The sequence below is a fragment of the Erpetoichthys calabaricus genome, chromosome 14 (assembly GCF_900747795.2).
Source record: "Erpetoichthys calabaricus chromosome 14, fErpCal1.3, whole genome shotgun sequence".
NCBI lineage: Eukaryota > Metazoa > Chordata > Cladistia > Polypteriformes > Polypteridae > Erpetoichthys > Erpetoichthys calabaricus.
The window spans coordinates 45,238,030-45,262,806 of record NC_041407.2 but is presented as its reverse complement, the minus strand read 5'-3'; positions in this window follow the sequence as shown (position 1 = coordinate 45,262,806).

The window sequence follows — 24,777 nt, the reverse complement described above, 5'->3', positions numbered from 1 at the left end:
GGGGACATTGAGTCGAATGGGTCATGTTCCATGTCTCTATTGTTGAGGCGGCTGACCGGAGCTGTGGCCGTAAGGTGGTCGGTGCCTGTCGTGGCGGCAATCCCCGAACCCGCTGGTGGACACCGGTGGTGAGGGATGCTGTCAAGCTGAAGAAGAAGTCCTACCGGACCCTTTTGTCCTGTGGTACTCTGGAGGCAGCTAATAGGTACGGCAGGCCAAGCAGAATGCGGCTTCGGTGGTTGCTGAGGCAAAAACGACTTTCGGACGACTTCGAGGAGATTCTGGTCCACAGTCCGGCGTCTCAGGAGGGGGGAAGCAGTACAGTGTCAACACTGTATATGGTGGGGATGGTGCGCTGCTGACCTTGACTCGGAACGTTGTGGGTCGGTGGGGGGAGTACTTCAAAGACCTCCTCAATCCCACTAACATGCCTTCCAATGAGGAAGCAGAGCCTGGGGAGGTGAGGTCACCGAGGTGGTCAAAAAACTCCTTGGTGGCAGGGGTGGATGAGATACGCCCGGAGTTCCTTAAGGCTCTGGATGTTGTAGGAGTGTCTTGGTTGACACATCTCTGCAACATCGCATGGACATCGGGGACAGTGCCTCTGGATTGGCAGATCGGGGTGGTGGTCCCCCTCTTTAAGAAGGGGGGACTGGAGGGTGTGTTCCAACTACAGAGGGATCACACTCCTCAGCCTTCCTGCAAAAGTCTATTCAGGGGTTCTAGAGAGGAGGGTCCGTCGGATAGTCGAACCTCAGATTCAGGAGGAACAGTGTGGTTTTTGTCCTGGTCGTGGAACAGTGGACCAGCTCTACACCCTTAGCAGAGTCCTGTAGGGTGCATGGGAGTTTGCCCAACCAGTCTACATGTGTCTTGTGGACTTGGAAAAGGCGTTCGACCGTGTCCCTCGGGGAATCCTGTGGGGGGTGCTCCGGGAATATGGGGTACCGGACCCCCTGATAAGGGCTGTTCAGTCCCTGTACAACCGGTGTCAGAGCTTGGTCCGCATTGCCGGCAGTAAGTCGAACCCATTTCCAGTGAGAGTTGGACTCTGCCAGAGCTGCCCTTTGTCACCAATTCTGTTCATAACTTTTATGGACAGAATTTCTAGGCGCAGCCAGGGTGTTGAGGGGGTCCGGTTTGGTGGACTCAGGATTGGGTCACTGATTTTTGTGGATGATGTTGTCCTGTTTGCTTCATCAGGGCGTGATCTTCAGCTATCTCTGGATTGGTTCGCAGCTGAGTGTGAAGGGGCTGGGATGGGAATCAGCACCTCCAAATCTGAGACCATGGTCCTCAGCCAGAAAAGGGTGGAGTGCCCTCTCAAGGTGGGAGGCAAGATCCTGCCTCAAGTGGAGAAGTTCAAGTATCTCGGGGTCTTGTTCACGAGTGAGGGAAGAATGGAGCGTGAGATCGACAGGCGGATCGGTGTGGCGTCCACAGTGATGCGGGCTCTGCATCGGTCTGTCGTGGTGAAAAAGGAGCTGAGCCGTAAGACAAAGTTCTCAATTTACCAGTCGATCTATGTTCCTACCCTCACCTATGGTCATGAGCTATGGGTAGTGACCGAAAAAATGGGATCGCGAGTACAAGTGTCTGAAATGAGTTTCCTCCGCAGGGTGTCTGGGCTTTCCCTTAAAGATAGGGTGAGAAGCTCAGTCATTCGGGAGGGGCTCAGAGTAGAGCCGCTGCTCCTCCGCATCGAGAGGAGTCAAATGAGATGGCTCGGGTATCTGATCAGGATGCCTCCTGGACGCCTCCCTCGTGAGGTGTTCCGGGCACGTCTAACCGGGAGGAGGCCCCGGGGAAGACCCAGGACACGCTGGAGGGACTATGTCTCTCGGCTGGCCTGGGAACGCCTTGGGATTCTCCCGAAAGAGCTAGAAGAAGTGGCCGGGGAGAGGGAAGTCTGGGCATCTCTGCTCAAGCTGCTGCCCCTGCGACCCGATCTCGGATAAGCGGAAGAGGGTGGATGGATGGATGGACTTGAGCCAGTGATGAAACCCTGGCTGAAATACAACAGTCTTCTTCTTCTTCTTCTTCTTTCACCTGCTTCTATTTAGGGGTGACCACAGTGCATCATCTGTCTCCATTTATCCCTATCTTTTACATCAATTTTTGCAATACCCACTGCCTTCGTGTTCTCCCTCACCATATCCATAAACCTCCTCTTTTCCTCTTGCCTGGTGGTTCCATTCTTAACATTTTTGTCCCGATGAACCCCTCATCTCTCCTCTGCACAAGCCCGAACCATCTCTATCTAGCCTCTCTCAATTGGTCACCAAACTGCCGTACCCCTAATATACTCATTTCTAATCCTGTCTGCCCTCTCTATGAGCAAAAATAATAGCATCTTTAACTCTGCCACTTCCAGATCTGCCTCCTGTCTTTTTGTCAGTGTCACCGTCTCCAAACCATACAACATAGCTGGTCTCACTACCATTTTATAGACCTTCATTTTCACTCTTGCAGGTATTCTTCTATCACAAATCATTCCTGACACTCTTCTCCACCCAGTCCACCCTGCCTGTACACTCTTCTTCACCTCTCTGCCACACTCTCCATTGCTTGGGACTGTTGAATCTAAGAATTTAAACTTGTCTTCCTTGACCACCTCTTCTATTGCAGTTTTACCTTTCCAACACCTTTCTTCTCATTTACACACATGTAGTCTGTCTTTCTTCAACTGAATCTCATTTCTCTTCTCTCCAGTGTGCACCTCCACCTCTCCAGGTTTGCTTCAACCTGCTGTCTACTCTCATTACAGATCACAATGTCATTTGTGAACATCATAGTCCATGGAGACTCTTGTCTGACATCATCTGTCAACCTGTCCATCACCATTGTGAACAGGAAAGAGCTCAGAGCCGATCCTTGAAGTAATTCCACTTTCATCTTGAACCAGGCTGTCATTCCAACCTCACACCTCACCACAGTCACACTGTCCTCATACATATCCTGTACCACCCTCACATACTTTTCTGCTACTCCCAGCTTCCCCACATGGTACCATAACTCCTCTCTTGGCGCCCAATTATACACTTTCTCTAAGTTCACAAACATGCCATTCTTTCTGACATTCTCTACTTCTCCTTCAACACTCCTCAAGCAAATAATTTGTAATTTGTGATTTACTATCTCCACTTCATTTTATACAGTCATAAGTCCTTCAAAGTACTCCTTCTACCTTTTCAACACACTCTCCCTGCTTGTCACTCTGACCTGCAGCACATCCTTCCCCTCTCGGTCCCTCTGTCGGTCCCTCTGTCTGATAAAAGTGCTTTTTTTCCTTCCTTTGTGTCCAGTTTTTCATATAACTCAGCATATGCCTTTCCTTAGCCCTTGTCACCCCTCTCTTCTCCTTTCACTGCTCCTCTTTGTACACATGTCTGCTTTTGTCATCTATCTTGTTATCCCAATTCTTATTTGCTAACCTCTTCCTCTTTCCTGTACTTCCTCATTCCACCACCTTGTTTTCCTTCCTCTGTCCAAATGTCACACTAAGCACTGTCCTAGCTCTCTCCCTTACCACTTCAGCTGTGCTGTTCCAATCATCTATCATGTCTTCACCAACACCCAGCATCTGTTTCAAATATAAACATAAAATAATGAAATATAACAGTAATAAATGATAATAAATTAACAAAAGAACCGAAAAATGGTAGACCATAAACAAAAAGAAAACACAAATATAATATTTCATTTGAATTAAACATTTTCCATGTTTTAATTAGTTTTAAACCATTTTTAAAATCTCATATTCCTTCAACTGGGACTTTGTTAGAAAAAATACAAGAACTGCTATTAGGTTCAGTATATACAGTACATTCATGGCAGGATTAATCAAAATTAATCACAGTAAATCTTAACCTTTGAAGTATTTGAAAAAAATATAAACTGCACAAAAAAATTAAAGGAACACTTTTGAAAAAAAAATCATGCTGGATATCTATACTGATATGGACAGGGTAATGTGTTAGGAGTGAAAGGATGGCATATCGTTTGATGGAAATGAAAATTATCAACCTACAGAGGGCTGAATTCAAAGTCACCCCAAAAATCAAAGTGAAAAAATGATGCAGCAGGCTAGTCCATTTTGCTGAAATTTCATTGCAGCAACTCCAAATCTTACTCAGTAGTTTGTATGGCCCCCACGTGCTTGTATGCATACCTGACAATGTCAGGTCATGCTCCTAATGAGACGAAGGATGGTGTCCTGGAGATCTCCTCCCACATCTGGACCAGGGCATCACGGAGCTCCTGGACAGTCTGAGGTGCAATCTGGCAACACCAGATGGACCAAAACTTAATGTCCCAGAGGTGCTCTATTGGATTTAGGCCAGGCGAACATGGGAACCAGTCAATGGTATCAATTCCTTCATCCTCCAGGAGCTGCCTGCATAATCTCGCCACATGAGGCTGGGCATTGTCATGCACCAGGAGGAACCAAGGACTCACTGCATCAGCATAGGGTCTGACAATGGGTTCAAGGATTTCATCCCAATATCTAATGGCAGTCAAGGTGCCGTTGTCTTGCCTGTAGAGGTCTGTGCATCCCTCCATGGATATGCCTCCCCAGACCATCACTGACCCACCACCAAACCGGTCATGCAGAACAATGTTACAGGCAGCAATACGTTCTCCATTCCTTCTCCAGATCCTTTCACGTCTGTCACATGTGCTCAGGGTGAATCTGCTCTCATCTGTGAAAAGCACAGGGCACCAGTGTTGGACCTGCCAATTCTGGTATTCTATGGCAAATGCCAATCGAGGTACACAGTGTAAGGCAGTGAGCACAGAGCCCATTATAGGATATTGGACCCTCAGGCCACTCTCAAGAAGTCTGTTTCTGATTGTTTGATCAGAGACATTCACACCAGTGGCCTGCTGCAGGTCATTTTGTAGGGCTCTGCCAGTGCTCATCCTGTTCCTCCTTGCCCAATGGAGCAGATACCAGTCCTGCTGATGGGTTAAGGACATTCTATGGCCCTGTCCAGCTCTCCTAGAGTAACTGCCTGTCTCCTGGAATCTCCTCCATGCCCTTGAGACTGTGCTGGGAGACACAGCAAACCTTCTGGCAATGGCACGTATTGATGTGCCATCCTGGAGAAGTTGGACTACCTGTGCAAACTCTGTAGGGTCCAGCTACACTGACCATAGCTAAATGAAAAACTAGTGAAAAACCAGTCAGAAAAGATGAAGAGGGAAAAATATCAGTGGCCTCCACCTGTTAAACCATTCCTATTTTGGGGGTCATCTCATTGTTGCCCCTCTAGTGCACCTGTTGTTAATTTCATTAACACCAAAGCAGCTAAAACTGATTAAAAAACCCCTGTGCGACTTAACTGACCAGATCAATATCCCAGAAGTTTCATTGACTTGATGCCATACTCTGATTAAATAGTGTTCCTTTAATTTTTTTGAGGAGTATATATATATATATATATATATATATATATATATATATAATGCTTAAGAAATAGAAAGGATATGAGTTAACTTGAAAGTAGTATTCTATAGAAATAAATAATAAAGCAATTAAATCCTATCAAGTTTCATGTCATGTAGAAAATTTCTAAGAAGATCCATTTGTTCAATTCTTTATTTTTTATTCTTTGGATTGAAGTGGCTTGACTTACTGATGTTTCACAAAGAACATCAGGTCAGTGATGTTGGCATAGAACCATTGAAAAAACTTGAGCTGGGGGAAACCATGGGTGAAAATGCAGACCCCTTTACTATTATGATGGTGCCTTTATTAGAAATGCCAAAAAAAAAGTAAATCAGCACTGAATCATTTGACCACAACTGTTAGTCTATGGTAGCAGAATGAAAGTGCAATCCATTGAGAATTTCACACAGAGAGATACTTTTGTTTGGTACATAAAGCCCTACTAACACCTACAAAGAAAAATACGCTGCTAAAGTATTTGCTTGACAAATCAGTAGAAAAGGTCACATGGCCTCACCAAGGCAGAAGCTAAATTATGAAGGAAATAAATTGCAAAGAAAATGTGTTTCTTTCATTCTATATACTTGGCATTCCCAAAGCACCTCTGAGAGTCGTAGCCACCCTTCAGGACCTAAGTCTCGAAAACATCTTTCAATCTGCATATTTTAAAATCGACACATTTTCTGTCATTTTAGCCATGAAACATATGCTGTCTCCGCTATCTGGACGGAAGAGCAGTGACCTCCTTCCATACAACCCTGGCTCACTCTTAAATGGAAGATACTGACCCAGTTTCCCTAACAAGAGGCCATGTATTTTCACCTTTTGATGTAAATGTTTTGTGGCCTGTCATTTTATACACATATATTTGTGTATAGTAAGTTTTTGGGAGAAACATAGTATTAAACAGGAAGTCAAAATTGATCTCTGTGAGCATGGAACAGATAGAACACACACATATGTGTGTGTGTATGTTGGTTTGCCAAATGCATTAAATACATTCTTGATAGCCTTGATCTAGTAAAGGTATTCACATACTGGGTGATATGTTTGATGATCCTTGCCTTTAAGCATTCCAATCTTTAAAATCTTCTTTTTTATCCCCCTATCTTCCTCTTCCTTACTTACAACTTAGATCTGTCTTTAAAGCTTGTGTATTTCCAATTTCTTCTCTCTTTTCTTCAGATCCTTTTTATAATTTCTCACTTGCTCTGCCCCTAGGTAACAAACAGCGTCTGCATTATTTGCAGTGCTTTGTAAGGCATCATATCAGCCACTATCAATTAAGTCAGTGTGGTTCAGAGATTTTTCTCCTAATTCCTCAATTTCATGGAATTTAGTTGTTAAAAATACTGTATCACATTGGTTTCCATGAATCCTTATCATCAACACACTCAATTCAAAGTTGTCCACTAATTATATCTTACCGTTATGCTTGGAGATTGTCATCTGGGCAAATTGTCACTTTTGCTCCCTGAACACCCCAGGTACATTTATGCATATGTTTTGGAACTGTCCTACTGTATTTAGTTTTCGGTCTGGGCTATCTGATTTTCTTACTTCCATACTCTCTATCAGCATCCACTTGCTTCCCCACATTTTCCTGCTCCTAGGCTTTTCCTCAGTTCATTTATTTATTATCCAGCAGAGGCTATTTGCATTAGGGATAATCACTGGCAAAATTGCCCTTGCCTCTCACTGGAAATTTCCTGATTCTTTTTCTTTTTTGTTGTCTGGAAGTCTTCCTTTCTTAATTTGATCCTTTTGGAGTGTCGAGGAACAATGGGGCATCTGGCTTTTATATTGATAAATGGACAGATAAGGTACAGCTGGTTCAAGCATGGATGCACCATGGCCCTTGGCTGCAACCCTAATCTTTAGCTGTTCTTCTCTTAAATGGGATTGATGCTGTGCTGTTCACTCACTTGCTAGTCATCATGGGCTCCGTTATTCATGACTTGGATATTTTCTTGTCTTCATTCTCTCACTTGTGTTTTTTAATTACCTTTTCACAGAGTTGCCTGGAGTGTCATTGTGTGGGTTAGACCACCATACTGATTTTCTACAAGTTGGACCTTGTAGATAAGGCACAATTATACTACATTCAATAGCTATGGATAGGTGATCTCCATTTAACTAATTACGCGACTTCTAAAACCAGCTCGCTGCGCTAGTAATGACTTAAGTGTGTCATATTGGAGGTGAATAGTTACACAATACATTTTTTTTGCACTTTATACTTGTAATTTAGATCAAAAAAGCCAAATAAAGTCCACAGTGATTCAATGTTTTATAATAATAAAATGTGAAAACTTCCAAGGTGGATGAATATTTTTATAGGCACTGTACATGTGAAAATACTACTACAATTACAGTATATGACTCCTACATACATGACTGCCTCCCAGAAGCATCTGTCTTTCTACACATTCATGCAGACGTGTTTGTCCTTGCCAGTGTGATATTTTCTCTCTTGAGGATATTTTGCGTGGGAGGTCCTAGTGATGCTCTTGCTTTTAGCAACCTATTGCCAGCTAGACACCCCACTACAATGCAAAGTCTCCCCTGATTCACCCATACGCTGCAGACAATACCACTTACATCAAAGCAATATCAAAATTAAAAAAAATCAAAATAAAGTAAAAAGACAGTGCCTGTGAGACTAAGTGAAATGGTTCTTGTCCCTTCCTATTTAATACGACGTCACAGTCTCTTGCCCACCTCAGAAAATCCATTTCCCCAGTCACTATCTTTTTACTACTTTTTGTCTCCATAGTTACCTATTCCCCAAATCATCTATCAACTGTAGTTTCACATGAGCTCTGGCAAAGAACAGCCATATAATCTCAACTTTTGGGGCCATGCTATATACAGTGCATTAAGTAGTTTGTAGTGCACCTACTCCTCTACCTTCTAAGCTCATTAGATGGACCAGACACCCAGGAGTGCTTTTATGTTGCCTGTAATTGGTAATGATATTTGGAGCACATTAGCAAAGCCAATGATTAAATATGATTGAAGTACTGAAGTGAATAACTAGTTTCCTTCAAATCACTTCTTCCACAATGTTAAGGATTCAAAAAAGGAAGCTATTTAGGAGTACACTTAAGAGCACATTTCTCATAAACACTGCACATTGAGTATTGAAGGTCCTTAGAGTGCTAGTTTTCATAAGAGTTTGAAAAGTGGCACTTTGAGGACCTTCTACTTAAGTACCAAATTTCTTTTGGGTGCTATAGATGTGCAGATACTGACTTGCTATTCAGGACTAAATGATCTTCTCCTTCCAAACTTTTAATGCCACTAAGATGTGTTTTCTATCAGAATTTCTTTTAGCACAGATAGCACAAGTCTCTATCTACTAGGTATCATGAAGGGTTGCACAAGCTATGTATGACCAAAGAAATACTCCTCAAATGAACATGGATATGCACTCTAATTATGACCATTGATGGCTTATTGCAAGACTCTCTTATTCCAATTTGTAATAAAGAACCCTTCCAGCAAGAAGAATAGTAAAAAAGAGTAATGAATATTAAGTTTAAAAAGCAAACTGAAAATTACAGCAAAATATTTTCATTAGCATGGAATGAGGAATGGAAATGATTTGCAAATTGCAATTAGTAGTACATTTCATTATAGTAGCATACCAGATGAAAGACATAAGTGCCAGACTGCAACAGAACATGATTTTAGCAGAAGGACGAACAAATGGGGGCAGATTTTTAGGATCTCCACAATATTAAAGTTGCCATCTTTAGCTGACGATCTCTGTGTTTGCTATTCAAGATGCTCAGTTTATCTTTTCCATTTACTTTCCTCCCACATCACACATTACTTGCTGTGAAAGAGACTAATAAATTCAATGCATATTTAAAATGGATGTCTCACCATATTTGATCAGGCTACCTTTCACTGAAAATACTACTGATTGCAAAGGCCGTGTACATAATACATAAAAAAAAATAAGTATTGATTATTGTAGTGTTAATTTAATATATATGGAAGGCAACTGATGGGCTTAAATAATTGTAATTGTCCACCAGACCAGGGGTGGCGCTGTTCACTAACACCTTGTCTCTTTCCTCCACTGCAGACCTTACTTCTGGTTCTGATCTGCCTGGACACACCCTGTCAGCCCTATATGTAAATGCCATTTTGACTCTTTGTGTTCAATTTTGTTGTGAATGCAGTCTGTGAAGACCATTATTATTGCTCTACTTCATTGCTTATTTCAAGTATATGGGGTGGTTACCCCAAATCTTTATCGTGTTCCTTGTATTTATTCAACAGTTGGTGTAGTCTGCAAATTTTGCTTCCAGAATGTAAGAGGAGAAAGACCTAAACACCATACTTATGAACATGGCAATGGAACTCCATAGACTCAAGTTCTAGGTGAGAGAGTACCACATCAAGCTCACTGAGTATGAGACATGGTCACAAGCAGGTGTGGCTGTCCAGCAAGACAAGTCACGGGTGCTGTCCCAGGTACTGTTACCCCTTCATGAGAAGAGCGATATCAAAACATACTTTTTGATCTTTGAATGTACTGCTACCAGGCATCACTGGGAGCGTGCGGAATGGGCCAACATACTGGCATTGTTCCTGAAGTGTGAAGCGCAGTGGACCTATTATGACCTGTCAGAGGAGAATTCTAGTAACTATGACACCCTCAGTGCTGAAGACCTAAAGAAGTACATCCATCATGCAAGGATATGCCACAAGGTTTGACCCAGAGCAGCCATCTTGCGTGCAAGCTTTTGATATCTGGGGAAAAACAGGGCACAGTATAAGGGGCCAAACAGGCCATAAATCATATGTTTTTGTACAAAAATTATTGGTTTACATATGAACATTATTGGTTTATGAATATTTACTATCGGTGTGCGTGTGTAAAATACTGGTTTCTTTCATATGAACCATTTGATTCATGTCCATATATTATTGGTTTGTGTGTGAACTTTATCCATTTGTATATTCATACCACGGGTTTGCATATGCACTATAATGATTTGCATGTATATCACCGGTTACAGTACATTTATTATTGGTTTGTGAGTGAACTGTATCGGTTTACGCTTACATGTTATTGGTTTGCATATGAACTATAGTGGCTTCCGCTCTGTGCCAGTCTAATAATGGATTTGTGTATGGACTATTGGTTTTGTGCACATCTTAAACTGGTTTCATGTGGGCAACATGTCGGTTTTGCACTTCAACTCTATTGGTTGTATGTGTTGTGAGAGACGGTCAGTAGTTCAACTCGGCTGGGATGCCCCTAAAATGGAAGGATGGGGGAAGGCAGCTACTTGTCAACACTGCCTCCCCCAAAATGCTAGGTGGCAGCTTCCCTGGAGTGTAGTGGCATGGCATCCTGGGACTTGGAGTTCGGTTTCTCAGCCCTGTTGGATGCTGTGGGTGCCACCAGGGGGAGATGTTGAAGAACCTGGGGACTCATCCTTTCCCTATGGTTACGGGGGCGGAAGCCCTTAAGTACTTCCGGGCTGATTAAAGAACTTGAATTCTCCAGCTGACCCGGAAGTGCTGATATGTCACATGGGAGGAAGAACAGAAGGACTATTTAAAGGACTGCTGGGAACCCAGCAAGGGAGCCAGAGTCTGGAGGTGGTAGACAGAGCTTGCTGGGAGGTGTGGAGGAGAGAATTGAGAGTATTGTGGTGAATAGTGAATTACTTGCCTGTGTTATTGTGGATGTGATGCTTTGAGGGCACAATTATTGAGAAGGAAATAATTAAATATTTTCTTAGTTTTTACTTTGTGTCCTGAGCATCTGTCTGTTGGGGTTAAAGGCGCAACAGTGACCTCTAGTATCTTGCAGTGTATATTAGGTCAGTTTCTCATACAAAACATCCTGGTTATGCATATGCACCCTATCACAACTTTGTGTATGAACTATATTGATTCTGCGTGCGAACTGTATTGGTTGTTCACGTGATCTTAGGACAAGAAACTTGATCTCAAGGGCCTGTAGAGTCATGGAGTCTGAGGAGAAGCAGTCAGGAGATGGATTTGCATTAAGACATTGCAATATTTTCTTTTTCGCACAATACATTTGCGAAAGGACTTGGTGGTAATTATGACTGTTTAACAGACTCTACTCTTGATTCTGAAATGAACAAAAGGCTGCAATGAGGTATGTATCTGGCCATCTTCTTATTAACTTCCAGGTCCATGTTTGCTCGCAACCAGCCATTGTACTTTTTCATACAACTTTTGAAACCAGTTACTTATTCTAAAGGCAAAATATTCTATATTTATGACTGACACCTATATCCAACATGCAACAATTTAGATACTACTAGTTTGTTCGTTTGCCCAGTGCCCCCTACTCAGGACTTGAACCCACAAACTCTGGGTTTAAAACTGCAGTCTTAACCACTACACCACAATGCTTGCACAGCAATAACATGTACAGTATATTAATTGGCATAATATTAACTTGTCCAGAACTGATTCCTTTATTAAAGTTGAGTATAATGTTTTAAACCAGTGCAAGTTCAAAATCTGGAATATTTATGTTTTCAAGTAATGGATCAGTTTGCCGATTAATGTCCTCGCTGTAGAATATTTTGCCTTGCTGTTAACATAGAAGAAGAAGCTGGTTTGTGAATAAGTAGCAGACTGCAAACATATATGTAGCTAGGAATGAATAAAAACCCAGCCGAAAGTGTAGATAACTTCAGTTCCATGATCATTTCAGATGTTAAAAATAATCACCACCAAGCCCTTTCACAAACATACAGTGGCATGCAAAAGTGTTCAATCCCATTGAAAGTCATAATACTTTTCTGAAAGAAAAAGATTTGTAACCATATTTATTCATTCAGTATTTTTTCTTATGCTGTAACAAAACATTTCCAAAGTCAAAATAAACCATTTTTTGTGGACATTTAACTGAAGAAGAAAAACTCCAAAGTTAGTGTTTACATAAGTATTTAAAACTCTGTGCTTTGAAAGCTCCAGGTTTACACCAATGACAAATTAATTACAAAGATGACAGCCAATTGACAGTCATAAATAAACGCAATGAAGTGCTACTTGCGGGTCCTTTTCTATCTCTATGGATATAAACAGTCCCCTTTGTAAGGGCTGTAGTCTTTGTTGAACAGTAACTACAAAAATGAAGACAAAGGACCATTCTACTGATGTGAGAAACAAAGTAATTGAAATGCACAGGGTAGCAGGTAATGACTATAAAAATATCAAAGAGTTTGAATGTCCCATTGTGCACGGTTGGATCCATCATCAGAAAGTGGAAGGTACTTCACAACACCCAGATTTTTAGCAGAACAGGCCATCCCTCAAAACTAAACATCAGAGTGAGACATCGATTGGTGAGAGTGGCAGCTAGTAATCCAACGGTTGCTCTGACGTCTGCAATACTCTTTGGCTGAAAATGGAGTGAAGGTGCAGGGGTCCACAGTTTCAAGAGCTCACCATAAAACAGGCCTCTATGGGAGGGTAGCAAGAAGGAAGCCATTCCTTAAGAAGGTCCACATAAAAGCATGTGTGGCATTTGCCACAAAGCATGAGAAAGATCCAGTTAAGATGTGGGAGAAGGTTTTATGGTCAGATGACACCAAAATAGAACTTTCTGGCCAGACTTCAAAGAGGTATGAGTGGCATAAATTGAACAATGCCCATACCTCAGGAAACACTATACAGTAATCCCTCACTATATCGTGCTTCGCCTTTCGCGGCTTCACTCCATCGCGGATTTTATATGTAAGCATATTTAAATATATATCACGGATTTTTCGCTGCTTCGCGGGTTTCTGCGGACAATGGGTCTTTTAATTTCTGGTACATGCTTCCTCAGTTGGTTTGCCCAGTTGATTTCATACAAGGGATGCTATTGGCAGATGGCTGAGAAGCTACCCAGCTTACTTTTCTCTTTCTCTTGCGCTGACTTTCTCTGATCCTGACGTAGGGGGATTGAGCAGGGGGGCTGTTCGCACACCTAGACGATACGGACGCTCGTCTAAAAATGCTGAAAGATTATCTTCACGTTGTTATCTTTTGTGCAGCTGCTTCCTGAAACGACATGCTGCACGGTGCTTCGCATACTTAAAAGCTCGAAGGGCACGTATTGATTTTTACTTGCTTGTTTTTCTCTGTCTCTCTCTCTCTGTTTCTGTGCTCTTGACGGAGGGGGTGTGAGCTGCCGCCTTCAACAGCTTTGTGCCGCGGTGCTTCGCATACTTAAAAGCCAAACAGCCCTATTGATTTTCCTCTGCCTTTATGACAGTCTCTGCTCCTGACTCCTTTGAAGAGGAAGATATGTTTGCATTCTTTTAATTGTGAGACGGAACTGTCATCTCTGTCTTGTCATGGAGCACAGTTTAAACTTTTGAAAAAGAGACAAATGTTTGTTTGCAGTGTTTGAATAACGTTCCTGTCTCTCTACAACCTCCTGTGTTTCTGCGCAAATCTGTGACCCAAGCATGACAATATAAAAAATAACCATATAAACATATGGTTTCTACTTCGCGGATTTTCTTATTTCGCGGGTGGCTCTGGAACGCAACCCCCACGATGGAGGAGGGATTACTGTACCTACAGTGAAATATGGTAGTGGCAGCATCTTAATATGGGGATGTTTTTAATGTGCTGGGACTGAGATTCTTGTCAGAGTTGAAGAGACAATGGATGGGCAAAAATCCACACAATATTGCAGGAGAAATTGTCTGCTGTGAATCTAAAGATTCATCTCAACATGACAATGACCCTAAGCATTAGATGGCTCAAAAACAGAAATCTGAATGTTTTTGGAATGGCCAAGTCAAAGTCCTGATCTGAACCCTGTTGAGAATCTGTGGCACTATTTGAAAACTGCTGTTCAGAGGTTCCATCCTACCAACATAGAGGGTCTCTTGAAATCCTGCCAAGAAGAATGGGGAAGAATCACTCCTGAATAATATGCAGAACTGGGGCATACTTACATACCCCAAAAGAATGAAGGCTGTTACTGCAGCAAAAGGGTTCTTGACAAAGTATGAAAGTGTTGGGCTTGAATACTTAATGCAAACACTCACTTTGGAGTTTTTCTTCTTCAGTTAAATATCTACAGAAAAGGGTTTATTTAGATTTTGGAAATGTATTGTTACAGCACAAGACTTGACATTAAATGGATAAATAGGTGGACAAATCTTTTGTAATGCAGAAAATTTGGATGACTTTTAAAGGGACTGAATACTTTTGCACATCACTGTATGTTTGTGAAAGGGCTTGGTGGTAATTATTTTTACCAGTATTTTCACTTAATTCTGAAATGATCATGCGGATGAAGTTTGATACACATTCGGCTGGCTTTTTATTCACTCCTAGCTCCAGTACATGCTAGCAGTCAGCTACTTATTCACACAGCTTCTGCAAGCCAGCTTCTTATTCTATTATAATAGCAAGGAAAAATATTCAACAGCATGTACATTAATCAGTTTCATTACAAACCAATCCATTATTTGAAAAAAATGAATATTTCACATTTTGGTCCTACATGGGTCAAAAATGTTAAACTCAACTTAAAAAAACACCTTGTCACAAAACTATGCAAGGTAAGATGTCCCAATATGATGTAATTCACCCATGCAGGTCCTAAATAAGGAATATTTAGCTTTTCAAAGAATGGACACATTTACAGTATATTATGTCAAATAATATACACATTGTAGATCTGCAAGCATTTTGGCATTGTGGTTAGGGCTTTGCACTTTCAACGCTGTGTTTGTGGGTTCAAGACCTGATACTGACACTGTGTGACCATGAGCAAGTTACTTCACCTGTCTGTGTGGCGCAGTGCAGGATCGCTGCACATAAGAAATGCAATCAGGAGCAACTAAATATTTAATGTTGGATAAAGGCGTCAGTCATAAATGTAGAATATTTTGCCTTTAGAATAAGTACATTTTGCAAAAGCTGTGTGTTAAAGTACAGTCGTGGGTTGTAGCTGGGAGCGAATAAGAAGATAGCCGAATATGTACCTAACTTCAGCCTTGTGTTCATTACGGACTGAAAGGAAGATTCTGTTAAATAGTAATAATTACTTCCAAGTCCTTTCACAAATGTATTGTGTCAAAATAAAAATACTGCCCTGTTTTAATGCAGATCTGCCTCCTACCCCCTTCTCTTCAGACTCCATGACCCTACTGGCCCTTGAGTTCCTGTTTCTTGCCCCTCCCATTTCTGCTGAAGATCATGAGAACAACCAATATAGTTCACACGCAGAACCAATATAGTTCATAACAAACGCAAACTGACAACATGCGAGTGTAAACTGATGTGTTCACTCACAAACCAATAACAAATGTACTGGAACAAGTGATATACACATGCAAATCAATATAGTTCATATGCAAACCAGTAGTATGCATATAAACATGGATGTAGTTCATGCACAAACTGATAATATACAGACACAAACCAATACAGTTCATGTGAATGAAACCAGTATTGTGCACACACAAACCAATTAAGTATGCATGCAACCAATAAATATTCACATGTAAACAAATAGATTACACAAAAATATATATGATTTATGGCCTGTTTGGCTCCTCATAGTGCTGGCTATGGCTAGATGTCAATGATACCTGAAAAGTCATTGAGCAGGTCATTTGCGATATCCTTATTAATGCCCTTCCAGTGAGTCTCGCCCAGGTGGTCTGGACACAGCCACATAAGAACATGGAGACTCTAATAGACACCCTGGAATGATATAGAGTGGCTTCATAAGGTGAGAGAGCAGAACAGTCCACTCATCAAGCCCAGATGGGGTGGGTTGCCCACCATGAGCCCTCATGCCACAATACGGAACGCACCATGAGACCAAAGCAGCACATGACATCCCAGTGCTGTTTCAAATGCAAAGAGTTAGGACACACCATCCCCAACTGCTCTCTGCTCGATAAGCCTACAGACTGCAGCTTGGCAAAAAGAAAGGTACTATGCACTTGCTAACCCTCTGTCTCTTCCCTGTACAGAAGTGGTGTTTATAAATGGCCATAAGGTAATGGCATTGATCGACTCCAGCAGCAACATTTCATTGTCACTCACTGTTTTGTTTAACCGCAACAGTAGCTTGAAGGAAAGACCAGTATAACCTGTATTCATGGTGAAACTTGCTGGTACAGGTCTGCTTCTTGTTTAATTTCTAAGGACACTCACGGTAATGATCTTTTGGAACTTGCTTTACCCAGTGATACTAGGGAGAGAGTGGTCTGAAAGTAAAATTGGTCTAACACTGCCTTCACACCATGTTTACAGCCAGTATCGAGCAGTCCTGTGGCCTTTCAATGTGATATGATGGAACATGCAATGTCAAAAGTCAAACTAATGTCAGATGACTCCACTTCATCCTAGGCAAAAACCACACCATTTGAGGTTGGCCCTGACCCTTTGTTCTACATTTTCAATTTAGGTAAACACCGGCATCTTTAAAATGAGAACAGCCAAAAATGCAGTGTTTCTGGTAAATGGCCAATGCACGCATCATCCCATGCCAGAAGGGCCACACTTTTTTTGAATAATGATCTCCTTTATTGAGTAGCAGAGCATGAGGGGCAGGTAAGGTCGCTGTTGTTAGTCCCACAGACCTTCTGGTAGCAGGTTTGCAAGCTAGCCCACACCCACCTCCTAGGTACCCACTTACAGGCTGAGAAAACTCTTGGGCACATTAAGCTCTGATTTTATTGGCTGGGGATTAATGAGGAGGTCCGTTGCTTTTGTACTTCCTGTCTGGAGTATCAACTGCGATAGCTTCTTAAGAAGGACTGTGGTCCTTTGATACCCCTTCCTCTTATTGACATCCCATCCCAACCTATTGGGGTCGACATCATATGACCCCTAGAAACCTCAGTGAGAGGACACAAATAATTTAAGTCTTCATAGATTATGCTCCCCATTATCCAGAGGCTGTCCCTTTGCGCATGGCCACCTCGGAGATGTTCAAGGAAGTGGCCAAGTTACTCAAAATCAAGCACTTGAAAACCTCAGTATACCATCCTCACACTGATGGTCTAGTTGAGCGGTTCAACAAAACCCTCAAACAGATGCTATGCAAGATGGTCAATGAGCATGATCCCAGTTCCTCCTTCTCGCATTATTTGCATATCAGGAAGTCACTCAGGCCTCTTCAGGGTTCTTGAATTTCAAATTACTATTCAGACATCAACACCAAGGCATATTAAATATTCTAAAAGAGGCCTTCCCATTTACAAACATATTGAAATATACTGCACAATTACGTTATAGACTCGTGAAAATTCAACCCATTCTCAAAGAATATATGGAAAAGGCACAAGCAGCACAGGCCCACTATTATAACTGTAGCACAACTCTTTACATCTCTTTAGAGGTTTTGCCTGGGAAATTGTGTTATGGTTCTTGTTACCACCACTCACTCTAAATTATTGGCCCATTGACAAGGCCTATACGAAGTTAAGGAGAGGAAGGTGAAACAACCCAGTTGTTGACTGAGTAAATGGGTTTATTATGTTAACCTACTGAAACCATGGAAGGAAAGGGCTCACAAAATGGTCCTTAACTTTAGTCCTGATTTAACAGACAAACAGAGACAGGAACTGAAACAGTCATCCTGTCTGTCCCAGAGGTGGCGAGAGAGAAACCCAGACAGACCTTTCAGTAGTGCATGACATTTTTACCGAATCTGGGGTGATCATCAGAGAACACCCATATTGACTCCCAGATGCAAAAATTTGTGGAACTTGAAATCAAGCACATGCTGGACTTAGGTATAATAGAAGAGAGTCATAGTCTCTGGTCCAGTCCCATAGTCTTGTTTCCTAAGTCCAATGAAAGTGGAAGGTATTGCAATGATTTTCCTTTAGCTTAATCAAATTTCATAGTTCAAAGCCTACCCAACGCCACGAGTGGATGACCTCCTTGAGCAGCTCAGCATGTTTTTGACTACACTTGACATGACGAAAGGATACTGTGGTAATGTGCCTTACTGTCATTACCTGTAATTAAATAAAATTTGTTAAGTGTCCTCTGCAGTGTTGAGAGGCATTTGTTTGGGATAAAAAGTTAAAGTATACAGAAAGGAAACTTGCCTTTGTCCTTTTTTATAGAATGCAGATAGACGTCTTCACTGACCTTATTAGTGCCTTTTGGAGAGTGTCGTGGTAGGTCTCGTGTAGACTGGAGAGACAGCCTTGCCATTAACTGGCCGGGATGGCATTGTCAGTCCTCCGCTCCTGCGTGTGCCTCCCGCGACCCCATAACTCTAAAAGAGTAAAAGAAAGTGTGAAGCATCGTAGTATTAGTTTACCGCGGTCTAGAAAAGGGATCCCATGTTTGTAGTTGTCTGGGCAGTAGCTCAGGGGAAGGACGTGAAAATTGAAAAGTGCTTACGTTAATTTAAGGCAGAAGCGCAGTTTGTGTCTCAAAAGCCGGCACAGCTATGCGCGTGCGCGCCGGCTGCTTGAACTATTATAGTATTTTTGCAGGACAGGAGATGCCACTTTTCGCAGACGCATTCTCGTCATCGTGTGGTTGTAGAGGGATGACGTAGGACAGTTTAATTGGTTGGCACAAGGGCGCCGAATATAAAAGGGAAGCATGGCTCCTAGAGGTTTGGGTTCTTTTCTGACTAGATCTTCTTAGAGAAAGGTACTCGGTAGAAGAGCTTTTGAATTTACCAAGCATTACGGCTAGTGCCTTGCTTTTTGTAAATATTTGTTCTTGTGTGTGTGTATATATATATATATATATATATATATATATATATATATATATATATACATACAGTGGTGTGAAAAACTATTTGCCCCCTTCCTGATTTCTTATTCTTTTGCATGTTTGTCACACAAAATGTTTCTGATCATCAAACACATTTAACCATTAGTCAAATATAACACAAGTAAACACAAAATGCAGTTTTTAAATGATGGTTTTTATTATTTAGGGAGAAAAAAAATCCAAACCTACATGGCCCTGTGTGAAAAAGTAATTGCCCCCTTGTTAAAAAATAACCTAACTGTGGTGTATCACACCTGAGTTCAATTTCCATAGCCACCCCCAGGCCTGATTACTGCCACACCTGTTTCAATCAAGAAATCACTTAAATAGGAGCTGCCTGACACAGAGAAGTAGACCAAAAGCACCTCAAAAGCTAGACATCATGCCAAGATCCAAAGAAATTCAGGAACAAATGAGAACAGAAGTAATTGAGATCTATCAGTCTGGTAAAGGTTATAAAGCCATGTCTAAAGCTTTGGGACTCCAGCGAACCACAGTGAGAGCCATTATCCACAAATGGCAAAACATGGAACAGTGGTGAACCTTCCCAGGAGTGGCCGGCCGACCAAAATTACCCGAAGAGCGCAGAGACGACTCATCCGAGAGGTCACAAAAGACCCCAGGACAACGTCTAAAGAACTGCAGGCCTCACTTGCCTCAATTAAGGTCAGTGTTCACGACTCCACCATAAGAAAGAGACTGGGCAAAAATGGCCTGCATGGCAGATTTCCAAGACGCAAACCACTGTTAAGCAAAAAGAACATTAGGGCTCGTCTCAATTTTGCTAAGAAACATCTCAATGATTGCCAAGACTTTTGGGAAAATACCTTGTGGACTGATGAGTCAAAAGTTGAACTTTTTGGAAGGCAAATGTCCCGTTACATCTGGCGTAAAAGGAACACAGCATTTCAGAAAAAGAACATCATACCAACAGTAAAATATGGTGGTGGTAGTGTGATGGTCTGGGGTTGTTTTGCTGCTTCAGGACCTGGAAGGCTTGCTATGATAGATGGAACCATGAATTCTACTGTCTACCAAAAAATCCTGAAGGAGAATGTCCGGCCATCTGTTCGTCAACTCAAGCTGAAGCGATCTTGGGTGCTGCAACAGGACAATGACCCAAAACACACCAGCAAATCCACCTCTGAATGGCTGAAGAAAAACAAAATGAAGACTTTGGAGTGGCCTAGTCAAAGTCCTGACCTGAATCCAATTGAGATGCTATGGCATGACCTTAAAAAGGCGGTTCATGCTAGAAAACCCTCAAATAAAGCTGAATTACAACAATTTTGCAAAGATGAGTGGGCCAAAATTCCTCCAGAGCGCTGTAAAAGACTCATTGCAAGTTATCGCAAACGCTTGATTGCAGTTATTGCTGCTAAGGGTGGCCCAACCAGTTATTAGGTTCAGGGGGCAATTACTTTTTCACACAGGGCCATGTAGGTTTGGATTTTTTTTTCTCCCTAAATAATAAAAACCACCATTTACAAACTGCATTTTGTGTTTACTTGTGTTATATTTGACTAATGGTTAAATGTGTTTGATGATCAGAAACATTTTGTGTGACAAACATGCAAAAGAATAAGAAATCAGGAAGGGGGCAAATAGTTTTTCACACCACTGTATATATATTCACGGCATTCGTAGTCTGTGTCACAATCTGATTGTATGGGTGGTTACCTACCAGGTAACGCTTGTGGTTGGCCAGCAATCTGCTAACATCCGCCACAGTGCCCTCAGTTTGTGAGGAGCAGATCATAGAATGGTTGAAATAGTTTACTGTCAAATAAATGCAAAGAGTACGCGACACGTGTTTCGCCCTCATTGTGGGCTCATCAGGCGTGCACACTCCACTGCACTCCCTCTCGGGAATCGAACCTCGGACGTCAGCGCCAGAGGCGATGCCCCTAACGCTGCGCACTGTGAGGGCACTGTGGCGGATGTTAGCAGATTGCTGGCCAACCACAAGCGTAACCTGGTAGGTAATCACCCATACAATCAGATTGTGACACAGACTACGAATGCCATGAATGTAATGACCCCGATCTACATGCTGTCAAATAAACGAACCACACGCTGTGGCACAACGTTAGGGGCATCGCCTCTGGCGCTGACGTCCGAGGTTCGATTCTCGAGAGGGAGTGCAGTGGAGTTTGTACGCCTGATGAGCCCACAATGAGGGCGAAACACGTGTCGCGTACTCTTTGCATTTATTTGACAGTAAACTATTTCATACATATATATATATATATATATATATATATATATATATATATATATATATATATATATAAATATCTCTGGAGTAATTTTGGTGGAGGTATTTATTTGGGTTGTGGTTATTGGTGCACTGTTTATTTTTGTATATACACTTTTTCAGGATTTTGAATATATTTGTATTGGTGAATCCTGTATACACTGTTTGAAGGAACAGCTTCCTGACTTGGAGCACTGTAGAGGAAGACAGCTTCATTTTGGTTCGTGTATATATGGTTTTCACTAGTTTGTATGCAGTATTCTTTTTCATTTGGGACTTTCATTCAGTACTATAAATACTGCATATAGTCACTATTTTTGGGTTTCATTTACTTACTGTTTTTGTGTGTCCTTTGCGGTATTGGACTGTGTATAAATATATAAATTCCGCAGGACATTATTTTTGTTTTCTTTAAGTGCACCTGTAAATAAAACCTCACTTTATTTTTCAAAAACCCAAACCTTTTTGTGTCCATGTCTCCCTGTCTTACACTATCATCCTGGTCACGCTTGGTCCCACATACTAGACACCTAGAGTGTAGGCTGGTGTTCCTAATTCCCACTACACGGGGTGTCACAGATACTGGCAAGTTCCTTAAATAGACTCCACAAAGGTAAAGACAACATTTGGCACCCCAAGTGGACACTGGCAGCATTGTGTTCTCCCATTTTGATTGCACGGGGCACTGGCCACCTTCCAACTTCTGGTGGATACAGTGTTTTGTCCTCACAATGCCTATAGTGTTGCCTACTTGGATGATATCATCATCTATTCCAGCACTTGGAAGGAATGCCTACCATACAATTGGTAAGGGAGGTCTTTAGATTAACCTGAAGAAATGTTTCTTTGGGCTAGGTCAGGTTAGATTAGCTTTCATCTGATTTGGCTATAAATTATGATCATATAGTGTTGATAATGGATTTTAATGTACACAGTGATGTGGAAACTGACACTTTTAGCAGATGCTTTACTTATTTGTTAAATTCAGTAGGATTTTGTCAGATTGCCAAAGGTCCAACTCCTAATCATAACCATACAATAAATTTAATTATAATTTACAGAGCTGAAATTCAAAATTTAAGAATTACACCATTAAATGAAGTTTTTTCTGATTACTAATTAATTGTTTGATTTAGTTGTGCTATTACCAATACATTCACAGATCAAAACAAAGACAATGCGACATCTAGATTGTAACTCTTGTGAAGGATTGCCGGCTTTTTACTCTGGCCCTCACCCCCAGGCCGCCAGGAGGAGCTCTCCCAGCAGCGTGGACGTGCCCAGAGTTCCAGCAGGGCCTCATGGACTATGTAGTTTTTATACACAGCCCTGCTGGATACCTTGGGGGCCACCGGGAGTCACTGTAAGGGGGCTTGTGGACTCTGATGTGCCCTATAACCCGGGAGTATGTCACAGTCACGTGACAGGAAGGAACGACGTGCTCCCGGGGTGAAGAAAAGGACTGTTTATCTGACCCGGAAGTGATAAGAAATCACATGGACTGTAAGATAGGAAACACTTCCGGGTCAGGGAATATAAAAGGACGATGGGAAATCCCAGACGTGGAGCTGAGCTGGGTGGAAGGGTGGCAACGCATCTGGAAGTGGAGGATTGATTATTGTGTATTGTTTATTGATTAGTTATATTAGTATTGGGGAGTGGAGGGTGCTTTGTGCACATTATTGTCTAAATAAAAGAAATATTTGGACTTTTATCTGGTGTGTGATGTCTAGTCTGAGGGTTCAAGGGGTCACGGAGACCTTAATCTGTCACACTCTGTTTCAAAATTTGTAGATATTTTGAGTAAGTCAAGTGTAATCCTGCCAGACAATTTAAATTAGCTGACATCACATTATGATATGACCTTGAGAGAGGCTTTGGACACAGCAGCTCCCCTTAAAACAAAAGTGATCAAAGCACAAAGAAACTCTCCCTGGTTTAATGAGAGCACTCAAGCTCTTAAATTAGAGTGCTGAAAACAGAACTGCAGATGGACAACAACAAAGCTGCATCAGACTGCTATTCTAAAATAATAGACAACAACAACAACAATAATCCTTGGGTGCAGTTTAGAACAGTGGCCACATTAACAAATGGGAATTCAGATCTACAGTGCAAAATACCAATGGATATTAGCAGTACAGACTTTATGAAGTTCTTTAATGAAAAAATTAAAAATATAAGATCCCAGATCTCAGCATCACAGTGCAAACCGCTTACTAGCTTGGCAGACCCTGTCAATCCTTGCATTCAACACTTTAGAAATTTTAATCCTGTAACAGAACAGGAAGTCTTAACCTTAATTTTTAAAATGAAATCTACTACTTGTTCCCCAGATCCGGTGCCAACAAAACTAGTGCAAAGCGCAATGGATGTTGTTGCAGCGCTTATTCTTAACATTATCAATAGTTCATTATTGCATGGTAAAGTGTACCTGATGCACTAAAAGTGTCAGGCATCAAACCATTACTTAAAAAGTCAGACCTAGGCCCAAACATTCTTAATAACTATAGACCCATTTCAAATTTACCCTTTCTCTCTAAAATACTTGAAAAAGTAGTCATCATTCAACTTCAGTCACTTCTTATGCATCACAAATTATTTGAGAAATTCCAGACTGGCTTCCGCACTGGTCATAGTACAGAAGCAGCACTAACATGTGTTGTAAATGACATTCTGATATACTCTGATGAAGGAAACTCCACTGTAATTATGTTGTTAGACTTAAGCACAGCGTTTGACACCACTAACCATTCTACTGTATTTTACTGCACTGGCTAGAAAATTACATTGAGCTTACAGGCACTGTCCTTGCCTGGTTTATTTCTTATTTATTAAATTGATTCCAATATGTCCAGAAGTGTACTGACAGTACTTCATCATTATACACAAAAGTGAGATAGTGTCCATCAAAGCTCAGTACTGGGAGTTTTACCGTTTTCACTTTACATGCTTCCACTGGGATTTATCATTAGAAAACATAACTTTAATTTTCACTCGTAAGCAGAGGACACCCAGTTATAACTTTCTTTCATATCAAATGAGGTTTCTCTGATGTTGTTCTTCATTAGTTGTGTTAATGAATTAAAGGAGTGGATGGATGAGAACTATTTGTCTTTAAACACACATAAAGCAGAGATGTTAATTATTGAAGGGAATGATGCTGATCACATTATTGTCATTATTTAATTCAGCTGGAATCACCATTATTTTTACTGAATCAGCCTGTAATCTAGGCATTTTCTTTGACTCTAGCATGTTATTTAGTGTGCACATTACACAATTGTCC